At 36.6% G+C, this 15,359-nt stretch overlaps 1 pseudogene across 1 annotated transcript in view; it reads left to right on the forward strand.

Moving 5' to 3' along the window:
* The first annotated feature begins 124 nt into the window (after positions 1–124).
* Positions 125–15,359, forward strand: part of LOC147871880 (cell adhesion molecule Dscam1-like) — a 63,036-nt pseudogene continuing 47,801 nt past the window's right edge. Inside the window, exons 1-12 of the transcript XR_015538205.1 lie at positions 125–380; positions 2,507–2,699; positions 2,813–2,887; positions 3,947–4,018; positions 8,490–8,658; positions 9,084–9,223; positions 11,103–11,220; positions 11,674–12,005; positions 12,713–13,006; positions 13,667–13,927; positions 14,597–14,852; positions 15,150–15,274. The product of XR_015538205.1 is annotated as a cell adhesion molecule Dscam1-like (transcript). The remainder of the gene's footprint in view (positions 381–2,506; positions 2,700–2,812; positions 2,888–3,946; positions 4,019–8,489; positions 8,659–9,083; positions 9,224–11,102; positions 11,221–11,673; positions 12,006–12,712; positions 13,007–13,666; positions 13,928–14,596; positions 14,853–15,149; positions 15,275–15,359) is intronic.

Here is a 15,359-nt window from a genome sequence, read left to right on the forward strand (position 1 = left end):
CTCTTCCCAAACTAAACATTTTCTAGCAGTTATAGGCAAAGTGGAATATTTGAAATTGATAAAATATAATATATTAGCTTGCGATATTTCACTTAGACATTATCCCTAAAGTATACATCGCATCAGTTTACCACGTTGGTCACAGTGACCTTTCGTACGAGTCCACATATATTACATCGAAAACCAGTGATTTGTTTACGTGAATGCGTGGAAAATTTACACAAGATGGAATTATCGTAGGTTGTCAACACACAGTATGCTTTTACAGTTGGAGTTGTAATAATATGTGAGGTGTTGTTGTTTGCATTTGGTTTTAAATCTGCTCGACTCGCGTATACGGGCGATGACCGGAAAACAGCTGACAAGAAATGAAGGACAAGGTAGTATTCTCGTTGTTAAAGAAGGAACGCACTGATTTATCAAGTTTTTTCGGTATATTTATGCATCCTATCTCACTCCTTCTCTATAGAAGACTTTACTCCATCCAAAAAGTTCAGCTATTATAAGTACTGGTTATGCTTTTTTGTGTGGCAATGTTGTAGTTGACTGTAAATTACTGTCATTACTTTGTAATTTATAAATTTATAAAATTTATATGTAAATCGAGTACTCGATACGGAACGTAAAATGATATTTTAATCTTTTAATTATCTTATATTGTGATTGACGGCCAATTTTAATATATTTTTAATACTATTTGTAATTTATATTTGTGTTAGAAACAAATATTGTATGTGTGCTATGACATGTTCTACGTTTTGGCTTAGGTCCATGAAGGATCCATAGAATGTAAATAAATTCTATTCTTTCTACAGCTTCAAATCTGTATAGTTAAATAAGTTTCCATATAATTTTTTCACATACTGAATTTTTGCCATACTGTGGGACTACCGTTCCTCAAGTAAAGTTATATAAAATGTTACCAAACAATACTATATCAAGAAATTAGAATGATGTTTCATAATTTTCAGTAGAGTGAGAAACAATTTTAAACAAAACGTTACATGACGAGGTCATGACTTATGTACATCTAAATTTGGTTGTTGAAACCTAAATGGAGAAGATCACTTGGGAGACATAGGCATAGATGGGAGGATAATTAAGGAAATGGGCTATGAGGGTGTGTAATCTGTTTAATGTTAAAACCACTGTTAATTCATAACGTATGTTGAGATTGAGATGATCAGGAAGTCTTTTCTGTGCCTGTTCTATTTACAAGCATATATTTCCTGTAGCTTCTGAGGTGAAACAAGAAAGGGATGGGCATTAATGAACTTTGCACCCAGTCTCTCGTGCATTGAAACTACTAAGGAAATTTACAGTTCATTATGGTGGGAGATATCCTTGTCTTGCCACATGTACTGTTCTGAGTGCATAATTAATTTGTTAGGTTAGGTTTGGTTTGAAAATATGGACAAGAAATGCACACAAGAAATTTTATGTAAAAGTGTTGTGTTAATTATTGCCACATCTCTTCATATTCTGGATATCTTGGGGTGTGTTCCTCATGACTGACATCTGGACATGTTTTTATAGATTCCTCAACATTGATTTCTGGGTATTACTTGCAACACATTTGTTGAAAAACGTGATACAAAGTGAGAGTTATTGGCATGTCTTGGATGTAGTGGGCCTTGATGCAAGGGCAGTCACTAGGCACTCGTGAGGCACAGATTTCAGATCGTTACAGCAGTACACAAAACTCTGGTTTAAAAATGTGCCTGTCTTGTATATTTGTTTTGACAACCCTGCTCTGTGTTTGTTTGCTTTTGTGTAGCATCATCACATTGTTCTGTTCTGCAGAACATTTCTGTATTACATTTTGGTAGGTCACTTATTTAAAAAAAAGCATTCAGTGTGTGTGTTTTAAAATTAGTTTAAATGGCCAAGAACACTTTACACTTACATTACGTAGTAACCCTGTTGCATGTGAACACCATGAAGATGATGGAAAATTGAAGCACACAATGGTAGTGGTGGGGAAAAATAAAATATTTGTGTATAACAAACCTATCTATACTGCTAAAAGATTGTTATTTTGTACTGCAGACTAGTCAACGACCTGTCAAGGATTGCTCAGGGGCGACAAGCTCTGGAATTTACATCAAGTTACTTTCACCTAAATAGAGCATGTAACACTGTTTTTAACAATTAGCAGAAAATATGAGATTGATCTCTATATATTTCACCCCCAATTCCTTTCGTGGGTTACAGTTATCCCTTAGATTCTGAATATTTTTGTATATACATAATAAGATAAATCTATTGAATTCTGAATTCAGTGATACAGGTGTTGTTGTAGAGATTAGTCTTGTTAAGATTGCCTTAAATGTAAAGGGTTTTATTATGAATGTTAGTGAAAATTGTATAATTTTAAGTAATTATTTTGTTAATTAATTTGAAATAATGATTATTTGTTTCAAAAGTTAACCTCTAATTTTTTTTTGGACAGTCATCAATTACTGCTTATTTCTCTCTGCAAGATACCATGATTTAACTTACACAGGTGCTGATCGTCATAAGGAAACTGACAGTGAGTTGGTATCTCCAAAATGTAACAGCAGCATTAAGTCTTACTACAGTAACAACAGCCTCAACTCTGGAAGTTCAGGACAAGGGGTGTGATTGGTTCTGGCAACAACAGAACAGTTTGAAGTGCTCAAACATCAGAAGAAAATCTGGGAAACAGGTATTACTTTGTGAGTAGTGACTCTGTTAGATTCATTGATTATTTTGATTTGAATCAGCCACAGACATGTATGAATGATTAGGAATGGTCTGTTTGAAAGTACATGACCAGTTCATGTTGCAGTTGCAAGTGGTACTTCATTGTATTCCTGTGGCGATGGAGAAGCGGTACAATATGATTCTGTTAGCCCTGATGAAGGTGAGTTGTTTATGAGTGTAAATATAGAGACTGAATAGGACAATGGACACGGTCTTGTATGATAAAAGTTGGAGCCTGATAGTCTAGATGTAATCATTAGTTACACTATAACAGTATGCATGCTGCTTGTTCTGCAGAGCTCTGACAATTAAAACCACAATGTTAAGGGATTTGTCAGATTCTCATGTATTTATGAAAATGCTCAGTTTATAAAATTACAATTGTTTGTCCTTCTTTATGTGGATCTGAAACTTGGTTTTTGTGAGGGAAGAGTATCGATTGAAGATGTTTGTAACAAACTACTGAGCGGAATATTTGGACACTTGAGTCGAGTTATCAGCATGTGCTGGAGCCCCCACACAGGAGGTCAATTGGTGTCGATCTCTTATGATCATACAGCACAGGCACACTTTATAACTGTGTGTGCTATTACATTGATTGATTATTTATTTAATTAGTGGCACTGTACTTCGGAGTTAATGCGGCATTGAATGGTGGAAAGATTTTCCATGAATGGTGATTAGGTAAGGCTTTGGTGGTTGACATCTATTTGATAGTATTATACCAGTATGTGACATGAGAGACTAAGGAAAATGACGCGTAACTTCTTTGTTATGGGCCTCCTAAATGCGAAATGAAAGTGCTGACCAACCATATGCAGCATGTGGTCTATATAGGTGAAATACGCATTGTGTTATGGTGGCAGTGTTTCTATCCAAATTCATTATTAAAATTGTTAATTGAGGTAGGTTTGACAGACGCATGTTCAAGGATCTGTCATACCAGATCGCACAATAGATTCCTTTGCTCCGTATTTCATCAATTTGTAGATGGCCTTCTGCATTCATTACTTTTGAAGATCTGTTAAATGTTAGCCCATACATTCTCTTTCTAGATAGTTCTTTAGAATTACTTTACAGTGTCTTAGGTAATCCATTAATCTGAACAATTTAAAGATTGGAATAAAAATGAATATTGAGGGAACATATTTTATTTCCTGCCATTTCTGAATGTGGACAGTTGTCTCATCTCTTTGATCTAATATTTCTCTATACATAGGTTGTAAGTACTCCCACAGTGTCCTGCTCCTAGGATTGATTGACTGCTTGCAAGTTAGGCCCATCAAGCAAAGTAAGAGAATTAATTTCATATCCATTGCAGCTTTAAAATTAGCATTTTATGTACTAATGCATATGCGATGGTCTAATGAATTTTAATTATGAAAGCATTTTATAGGATTTGTGACTTTATGCTTTGCCCGTGTTTCCGTAGGTTTGGAATGCGCCATGTCAGCAAGCAGTTGCCAACTTTTGCTTACACTCTAGCCATGTATACTGCTGTGTGTGGTGCCCCCTTGACCCAGATATGATAATCACAAGATCATCAGATTTCACTCTCTGCGTATGGAGGGTCTCAAACCAGATACAGGCTTAGCGCTCAGAAAGAAGTAAGAGTTGCAAGTCATTCAACCAAGATGCAACTTGAACGTAATGTTCCTTCATAAATTATGTTTTAACGATATAATACAATCAGTATTTAGCTTCACTGCTCAGAGAACATATTGTGCGAATGATCTGTTTGCGGCTGCATTACCAAACCTTCTAAAAATGTAAGAATGAACTGGTTCATAAACTTAAAGTGGTACGTTCCTGTCTTCATAGAAACGTTCTTTAGAGTCAGATAATGCCTAGTTTAAAGACACACTATGGCACGATTAAAATTCACAAAGTTACAGGCTGATATTTGCTGTTCTCGTTTTTCGCTTTTTCAGATCGTGAAACGCACAAATCTGGAACTTGTTGTGTTTTGTAAGGATTATTTCAGCTGTACAAGACAGATTAATTTCTTGTATCCCTATAGCCTAGCAGTAGTAATGACAAATATTCATTATAACTTATGTGACTGACATGCGAATTCCTCAAACATTTGTGACTGAGTGATTCATTATACAGATATGTTTTGATGTCCAAGGTATATTTGAAGTACTGGTTGCATATTTTGGAAGTAGAGACAACTCCCAACATGAAAGTCAAATCTAGTACTGCTGTGTCCTGTACTAAAATAATAAATTTGCATTCTCTTTTCATTAATGGTATGCCATACTGAAGAGGAACAGCTTTATTTGTCAGTCCCAAAATTAAAGGTAACTTTCCCATATACTGATGAAGTTTTTGGAACATTGGAACATTTAATGTTTATCGAAATACATTTGTCATAAAAGAAAGAATCATAATTTCTCTTGTTTCAAGCCACCTTTGCTTTCTTAGTGCATTTTGGAGATAGGCTGAGGGTGAGGTATGAATACTGAATGACAATAAATAATTGCAGAATCTTTGGATGTCCATATTACATTCTGAACTGTGTTTCACAATTACTGAAACATAGTGATACAGGAGGAGACAGTGCATGACCTACCACAGAACTCAAATTCTGACTCTGAAGACTGTAAAGATTCAGTGCTTTCAAGAGAGATTTATGTCGGTCGAGTGGTATTGAGCAAGAGGGTGGTAATCGAGTAGCAGGTATGCTTGCAGAAGTGTCTTCTAAGTTTGCAGTCACAAGAAGCTAATTGTTCTGGCCAATACCAATTTATTCTTGCCTTTATCGTGATTATAAGAGGAAGTAGGAACTGGGAATGCAAGTGATACTGTAGCAGGAAACTTGGTCTTCAGTTAGCAACTGACATATGCACATCCTGCATTACAATTTAGGAATGTGCCATACAAAGAAAAGCATTAAATGAACGAAACTTAATTTAAAATTGTATTAATTATTCGGTTTTTGTCCGTCTAATCACAATTCATATATAAATTTACAATTAAGATAATTAAAATATCATTTTGTGTTCCTCATCGAACAATCGATTTACAATTGGAACATCTTTTTACAACATGTTTCGGTTTCTATATAAACCATCTTCAGGTGTAAAAGTTAAAATTATAAACTTAAAACTTAATTACAATTTCTGATATGCAACATTTTTTGGTGATGTTCACTTCCAGATTCATTTTTTTTTAAATTGGAGTGCATGTTTTTTGATGTTCTACATCGGCCTGTAATACAAATGATTTAAAGAAATAGTAATGAATATGAAAGAATATAGAAACAAAATAATATATTGGAAAGTAAAATTGAACATACCAAAGATGAGAGTGTAGAAACATCTTAATGTGTCTGGAAGCACTAACGTATCTGAACAGATGTGGCTCACTACTGATCGCGGTTGCTTGTAGGGAAGGTCAGTGAAAGGTGGTTGTTGGGGGTGGGGTCAAGCTTCTGAAGGGCATTAAAGATGGGGTTATTAAGGTAAATATTATTATCGTTTAGGCAAATGTTTTGTTTAAATGTTTGCTGTATATGATATTTTTCTATTGTGTCTCTATGTCTTTTATTTTGTACTATTATAATAATAAATATGCTTAAAAAATAAGATAATACCAAATTACGCTAAAATTAAAATACAAGGAAATACCCCAAATATACCATTAATAAAATACAAAGCTGAAACATTATAAATAAAATTAGAAATCAAACAACTATATAAAATACTACTAATACTAAAATGTAGTGAAAGAAAGTAAAATTCCGTATATGTTAAAGCTGTTGGTTGACTGATTTGGCCAGTACTACAGTGTGTTGCCCACCGCCAGAGACATGCAGCACAAGGCATGACTTTAATAGCTTTCCTTTGATTATCTGTGGTGTATGTTCGTCCTCTTCTTTGCCTGTCCCCAGTTGACCTGCATAGCCCATGCCCCATGCATACAGCTCACCTGGACAGCAAGGGAGAATCTAAAAGACTTAATTATAGCAAAGTTGAAATATATATTAAAAATTACAGTCACTCACAATTATAATAATAAAATAATATTAAAAGATTTAAAACATCATTTAAATACACTACTAGTTTCTGCTGTATTCAGCCATCGACGGGTGTATGCAGTATAAACCGATCACCATTTTACTGATTTTTAACGTTATTCATATTTCACTGTCTTCATTCTTGATGGTGTTCTTGTTCTTTACCGTTTCTTGTTTTTGTGCTATCATTAGTCATTACTAGGTTTATATTTTTGTACTTTGTGTTGGCATCATTTTTTGTGACTGTGAAGTAAAGTTTTAATTCCATTAATGACAATTAAAAATTGAGAATATAGAATATAGAAAACAAAATAATTGGTAAAAGTAATTGGTAAAATAGTAAATATAATAAAAATAATAAATAATAAAAATAAAAACAAACATGTAAACTCACCCAAGAAGTAATATCCCACTCGTAGTAAGTGAATGAAGAAACTGAACTACACAGGATTGGGGCTGGTAAACGACTGTGGGGCTAGTGGGTGAAAGGTGGTTTGTCCGGGTTGGGGTCAAGGTACTGAAGTGTTTTAAAGATAGGATTATTGAGTTCAATACCATTATCATTGAGGCATAAATTTTGTTTATAATTTTGATATATGTAATATTTTTCTATTGTGTCCCTATGTCTTTTGTTTTTTACTATTTTCATTATGTCCATTGTTTCATTGATTGTATTATATGCATGTCCTGTATTGAGAATGTGTTTAGAGTATGCAGAACTATCTTTATTGTGTTTTATGGCTGCTATGTGTTCTTTGTATCTTTGTGTGAAGGTGCGACCTGTTTGACCTATGTATATTAGAGGGCAATCTTTACATTTCAATTTATATATACCTGGTAGTTGATATTGGTTGTTTATGTTTGTAATTGGTTTTTGTTTGAGGATGTTTTTTATTGTGTTTTTAGTTTTGTATGCTGTTTTTATTTTATTTTCTTTAAATAATTTAGTTATGAATTTGGTTTCTTTACCTATGTATGTAAAAGTGGCCCATTTGTTTTGTATGTTTTCGTTTTCGTTGGGTTTTGTTGTATTATTTGGTTTTTTATTTAGTTTATAGCTATTATATCCGTTTTCTTTAAGAATTTGTTGAATGATGTTTAATTCTATTTGTTTGTTTTTTTATAGATATTGGGTATATATTTTTTCTGTTTAGTAAGTAGTTGATAGCCATTTGTTTGTGTTCGATGGGGTGACAGGATGAGGCATGTATTATTGTGCTTGTATTTGTTGGTTTTCTGTAAATTTTGAATTAGAAATTGTTTGTTTTTTCTTATTATTGTTAAATCTAAATAATTTATTGAGTTATTTTGTTCAAGTTCTAATGTAAATTGTATATTTTGGTTTATATTATTAAATTCTTTAAGTACTTGTTGAATATCAGTCTTTTTTGTATTATAGATTATTAGTATGTCATCTACGTATCTACTATAATATTGAATATGGTTTTTATTTAAAATGTTTATTATATTATTATGTTCTATGTATTGGAGGAAAATTTCAGATAATATGCCTGATGTAGGAGCGCCCATGGGTAGTCCTGTATTCTGTTGCCAATATTTGTTATTAAACTGAAAGTAATTTTGATTTATAATGGTGTTTGTTATTAATTTGATTTCATTTATTGTTTGTATATTGGTATTTTGTTTATTTAAAATATTTTGTCTTAATAACGTTAACAAAACTTTGTCTTGTAAAGACTTCTTCAGACAGCTTCGCTGATGTCCTCTGTTCCCCTTGCAGATGTGGTGCAGCCGTATCAGATGCAGGTGCGTAATGTCTTTGTAATGGGAGGCAATGTTGCTGTACTGAAGTGCAACATCCCTAACTTTTTGAGGGGGTTGGTCCAAGTGTCCAGCTGGTTAAAGGACGAACACTTGCTGGGAAGAACCGTCATACATCCTGGTGGCAAGTAAGTGCTGTTTGTAGTGAGGACTGGACCAAGCTATGGGAAGAATTACCCACTGACGATTGCCACATTGCAAATATGATACTCTTCAGGATCTTTTACAACATTTAATCCCAGTGAAAAATTATTCTCTAAAGGTTTGTGACAATGGCCAATTCATTATATGGAATGCACATTTTTTTCAATTATATTCTTTGCAATTATACATATCGCATTGTCCTTGATGGTCGTTTATTGCAGATAGAATCCCAGTGTTGAAAAGCTAATCCCTTTACATAAAGCACTGTACAGGTTCACAAAAATCGTTTTCTTTTATTTTGTTAAATATGTGCAATATCAAGAGTTTTAAACAAATATAGTTCATAAAATCTTTGTAAACTTAATTATGATTACCGATCTCTATTTTACTCTGTGTTGCCATGGTGCAGGTTCACCTTAACATCCTCAGGTTCGCTGCATATCAGGGACACTGTGACCAATGATGGGTTTGCTCGCTTCTACTGCCAGACTGTGCACCGACTGACTGGAGAGAAAAAACTAAGCATGCCAGGACAGATCATCATCAGCCGTGAGTTACGGTGATTTGTCATGATTCCCATGAAAATATCTTCATTGTTCTTCTTCCAAGCACAAGTGCCAGTGAGGAAATAATTTCATTACATTCATACTAGTATTCCCAGTTATTATTTCTGTGTGTGACATTTGTGGTGTTAAAAGCTGCCTGTAGTTCCACGGCTCACAAGCTTCAGTGACAGATGATCCTGAGAATGTTGCCTTAAGTAGAAAATCTGTAATAGTTGTTCATATACAAGTATCTATGAGTAATTATTACTGTTATATTATTACATCTATCACAGTAAACTAATATGACATGTGTACCATGTATGATCAAAAGATTTCTGTCTTCTGGGTTGTTTCGTAGTCTGGTCGATGTTAACCAACGTTTCAGAGGTCATACTGCCTCCGTCATCAGGGCGATGAGTATGAAGATTTCTGTCTTCTGGGTTGCGCTGTGTATTCTGGTAGCTGTTTACCAGCGTTTCTGAGGTCATACTGCCTCCGTCATCAGGGTATGAAGATTTCCGTCTTCTGGGTTGTTGGGCTGTGTAGTCTGGTCGATGTTAACCAACGTTTCAGATGTCATACTGCCTCCGTCATCAGGGCGATGAGTCTCAAGATTTCTGTCTTCTGGGTTGTTGCGCTGTGTAGTCTGGTCGATGTTTACCAGCGTTTCTGAGGTCATACTGCCTCCGTCATCAGGGTATGAAGATTTCCGTCTTCTGGGTTGTTGCGCTGTGTAGTCTGGTCGATGTTAACCAACGTTTCGGAAGTCATACTGCCTCCATCATCAGGGCGATGAGTCTCAAGATTTCTGTCTTCTGGGTTGTTGCGCTGTGTAGTCTGGTCGATGTTTACCAGCGTTTCTGAGGTCATACTGCCTCCGTCATCAGGGTATGAAGATTTCCGTCTTCTGGGTTGTTGCGCTGTGTAGTCTGGTCGATGTTAACCAACGTTTCGGAAGTCATACTGCCTCCATCATCAGGGCGATGATTATGCCAATAGGGTGTGGGGGGCTAGATTTATAGGTGCCAGAATGTGAATGGAGTAGCTTGTCCCGAGCCAGTGGGAGTGGACCAATAGGAGTGCGTGGGCGAGTGTGAGAGAGGGAGGGCTCGGGAAGTGCGTCCGGTGGGACATGGGAGTTCGGTTGAATGTGGTCGGGGCCCTGAAAAGCTCCAGGTTAGTGGTCTGGTTGGTTCTGGCGGTGCACTCTTGCTCACTCTCAGAGTCCTCCATTAAAATTCAATGGGGAATGATTTCTTTTGTATCTTAATCTCCTAACGCACTTTCTTCCATATTTCTTTCCCATTCCTTAAATGTCTCAGACTCTTTGTTCCTTTTAAACCTTCTGATTAGTTCACAGGTTATAATTATAATCTTGTGTACAACAACACTGTTCCTTTGACCTATTCTGGATCAGCAAACAGATTTTATCATTGCAACATAAAATGACAATCATGATTACCATTAAAAATTAATGCCTAACACCATTTGTCTGAATATCCCACATTTCATTCTTACACACCACCACAAATTCACATTAAACCCTTTGTAACACTAAAATAAACAGTATCCATGACACAGAATTTTCCTTATTCATTATTCCTTTGAAATTATCTATTACAGGTCTTACCAAAGTTTCATGAAGCCAAAGAACTACATTAGAAATTTGTGTTTTTGTTGCCATTAAGCACCATTACTCGAAAAAATTTTATGAGCCATGTAACATGTTACTGTATATGCCAGAACATTTTCTGCAACATCCACACCCATTTAAATATTTTTTCTGTGAGAGCATACTTTGAAGGCATCAAAGCGGAGCAAATTGGCTTTTATATATCATCTTTGTTCTTGTTTCTGTTATTGTGATTGCTGTGCTGTTTCAGAGCCTCAGGGCAACATCCCACCCCGGATTGAGCACTCCATTCCTATTGTGAATGCTCGGGCAGGGAGTCCCACTGACCTTGTTTGTGCTGCTCAGGGTTCACCCCCTCCCACCTACAGGTCTGTCAGATCAAAGCCATCATATACTTGCAATATGCACTGCACAGTCATTGCCTGAAATTGACAGCATACATAGACAGACGTTCATCTCTGTCAGAGAACGCTATATTTCCCTCGTAACATTCTATAACTTTATCTGGAAATATTTTTGATCCTGATCCAAAAGGCATTCTTACAGTGTATAAAAAATTCTGACGTCTCTTGAGCTATGTCCGTTGTCTCAGTTCTTTAATTATCTTTCTGAAAGTGGCTTTATTTCCTTCATCAGATAATAAAGTCCTGCTGTGTTGGGCCCTGGGTATTAAAGCTAGAGCCCAAACCTTGGACAATTTCTAAAATGTAGTAATTTTATAAACCTAGAATAATCTGCAAAGTCCAAGAGATGCGTCATGAGCAAACATTTTTATAGTCTCACTTTCAAGCAGATATTCATATAGTGTACTATGTCTGCAGATGGTACCGCGACCAGGTCGGTGTGCTACAGGAGGTGGGGCTTGGTATGGTACTTGTACGCCCCCTACAGTCTGTACTTCAGTTCCCACGTCTTCAGCTACAGGATGAAGGTCGCTATATCTGCGTAGTGAGCAAGCTGCTGGGTGAAGGCATACACATCTCTTGGCTGAAAGATGCACACCCTTTGCTGGAGAGCCCCCATGTCAGCATTATGCAACAGGGAGAGGTGCTGGTCTTGAGAAATGTTCAGAAATCAGATCGTGGCATGTACCAGTGTATGGCACGCAGCGGTGATGAGAGTGCCCAAGGTAGTGCTGAGCTCACCCTAGGAGGTGCGTTAGTATTTTTCATAACGCTATTACAATTGGACTTTTATCATTTATTATTAACAGGCTTTAAATCTGTAACTGCACTGGTTAATATATCAAACAAATAAGAATAATTTAAAAATTCACTTTGACTAACATACGAGTACCTTTTTTGAATATATGTCATATTTATAATCAATAAATTTACCAAATGAATTTTCATATTTGTGAAGGCTTGTCCATAATTTTCATCAGATGAAAGTGATTATTGATTTCGAGTAGTTACTATGTTGCTGTTTTACATTACATACCTATTCAAAAATGATTGCAGTTAAAACCATAATTAACATACAAAGGTTCAGGATCTTATATGTAATTAATTCACCTTAGAACTTTACTCAGCCTCCACATTGCCTTTGTTAAAAGTAGAAAAAACTCATTAAGTTTACAGCAAACTTTTGCTAAAGTCAGTCATTTCATTCCAAAAGTTATGAATAGAAGGAACAGATTTATATGGCTATGATACTACAAGCTTCACTTTCCTCCTCTTATTCCTTAATGTTTTCTTTTTACCTCCCTTTCTACCCTTCCATCTATATTTTATTTTTTATCCATTCCTTCCTTCGTCTCTATATTTCTCCCACTTTCAATGCTTCTTTATTTCTTTCCTTCTTCCTTCATTTCCGTAGTCCTCAGTGTGTTCCAGTTTCTCATGTTTCCCGCTGTTACAGCCATATCCCCCTGAGCTACAGTTAACGTTCATAGACAGACCCTGCAGCCAGGCCCACCAGTGTCACTGAGATGCTCTGCCTCGGGGAACCCCCCACCACGTATCACATGGCTTCTTGATGGAAGTGAGCTCATGCCCCGAGGCTATGTTCTGGGCAGTTACCTGGATTCCGCAAGCAACGTCATCAGCCACCTCAACATCTCATCCGTTCGTGTACAGCATGGTGGTATCTACACCTGTGTTGCCAGAAATGTCCTTGGTTCTGTTCAGCACTCCGCCATGCTCAATATTTATAGTAGGTTATCCCTAAGGCAGCATAACCATGCATACAATGCTTCAGGCATTCACAAGAAGTTCTGGGAAGAACTTAAATGTTTAATTTTTAATTTAAATATCTAGAGAGGCAAGTTAAGATTTATAGATGTGTTTATAATCTTTGACCATGCCATATTTCACATGGTTATAGAGGCTAATATTAAGGTTCAGTTGTATTTGTGGAAGCATAAAATTTGCATCAAACAAGAAAAATGTAAAGGTTACACAGGTACAGTTTTACAAAACTAGTAGTTTCAGTTGGCTCATGAATATTAAAAATATGAGTGATGAAAGAAACTGGTGGTATAAAAATATACGTTACTGTTTTGAGTTCCAGAAACAAGTGGATGAGCGAGTTTATTGGACAAGTAAACAAACACATGAAGGAAAATTAAATATTTTTGTTCCAAAAAGAAAGAAAGGATAGAAGTCACAAGATTGATCATATTTGATCAATGGAATATGAAAGATACATAAAAGAAACATTAAAATACAGGATAGAGAAGGAAGAGATTATTGAAGACATCTAAAGAGAGCCAAAATATCATGAATATATCTCTAGACAGTCTACTTTATGCTGTCTTGACACCCGCAGACAATGTTGTAGCCCTGTGTTTCAGTGATTGTACACATATTACAGGCCCTCCTTCTGCCCGTGTACCGCAGAACCTGACTGTGGTCGCGGGTCTTGATGTATACCTCAGATGTCCAGTAGCAGGATTCCCCATCTCCAGTGTGACGTGGCAGGGAGCTGGTGATATTCTGCCCATTCATCTCAGACAGAGGGTGTTCTCCAATGGCACGCTATTAGTCGAACACGTTGACAAAGGGGAATACTCCTGCTCAGTCAGCAACCAACAAGGGCAGTCAGCTCATGGTAGACCATACCTTGATGTTATGAGTACGTATCCTGACTGTAGGTTACAAAATAATAGGAGGAACTGGTGATTCTCAGGTTTTGAACACTATGTGATTCTGACAACTTATAATATAATGTAATGTAGATTATTTCCCAAGATTGAACCATGTGTGTTAACCTCATAATGCAAGGAAATTAATACTTTGTTATAAACGTGTAATTGCACTGCACCATAAACCTAATAAGGAAAATCATAATATAAATGAACAGATAGATTAATTCAATAAAAGTCTGTTTCTTTTTATTTAATCTGAAATATAACATGTAGCGTGCCGTCTCAGTGGCCGCGTGGTTTGAGGCGTGGGCCTTGTGCTGCTTGGTCACTGGGACCGTGGGTTCGAATCCCACTCAATCCCTGGATGTCTGTCCGCGCTTTTCTGTGTTGTGCTGTCCTGTGTTCAGGTAGAGGCCTTGCGACGGGCCGATCCCTCGTCCAAGGAGTCCTACCGAATGTCTATAGATCGAGCCAACAAAAAGTTGGGACCCGCAGCGCTCAGGCACTTGAAGAACGGGTTGTCAAAGTATCAAAGTATAACATGTAGCAGGTAATTCCATTATTGCATTATTGAGTTTGAACTTGCTAACACAAAACATACTATAAAACATTACTGGTTCTTATGTGTTTAAAAAAATGACATACATTGTTCACAGAACCACCACAAATTGCCCCATTCCAGTTCCCCAGCAATTTACAGGAAGGAATGAGAGCTCAAGTGTCATGCAGCATCATATCTGGGGACTTCCCCATAACAATCACGTGGCGCAAGGATGGAGGTCCATTGTCTCAGGAGGCAGCAGCACCAGTTTGTAAGCAACCTGATGTTCAGCAATCTGGCAGCCCGACACTCAGGACATTACACCTGTATTGCCAGTAATGCTGCAGCTGTGGCCAAATTTATTGTTAGAGGTACAAGTTTCCAGAAGGGCAGATCATGATGTGATGGTTTATCCATCTGTCATTTGGTTAATCCATTATCATCTACTCATGTCCAAGAGTGTAGTTTATGAACAAAAGTGGGTCTGGCATGTAGTTCCAGCTTGAAAGAAATGAGCATGAATCATTATGAGGTTATTTTGGTTATTATTTAATCATATAGATCAACCTGCATCCCAGTAACTTTAATAGGAATGGAGGCAACACTTTGAGTCAGACCTGGTATCCGGTAAAAAAAATGCTGAAGCAATCTGGTCAAAACATCAATAGAAAGCAGGGTCACACAGCATGAGCTATTGACTCCACCCACTAGCTGTGATTGGCTAGGGTCTGACCATGAGATGGGAGATGATCTCAACATCAAGTCACATCAGAAACTTGATGATGGTGACAGAGTTGGTCCCTCAAGCATCAGTTTCTTCTTTTCACCAGTTGACACGGCTGATTGCCTGAGAAGATGTTATTAAGTTATGTCACTGC

Source organism: Zootermopsis nevadensis, unplaced genomic scaffold (assembly GCF_977971745.1).
Source record: "Zootermopsis nevadensis isolate Lab colony 2312 unplaced genomic scaffold, Znev_1.0 Znev_ptg000037l, whole genome shotgun sequence".
NCBI classification, from domain to species: Eukaryota; Metazoa; Arthropoda; class Insecta; order Blattodea; family Termopsidae; genus Zootermopsis; species Zootermopsis nevadensis.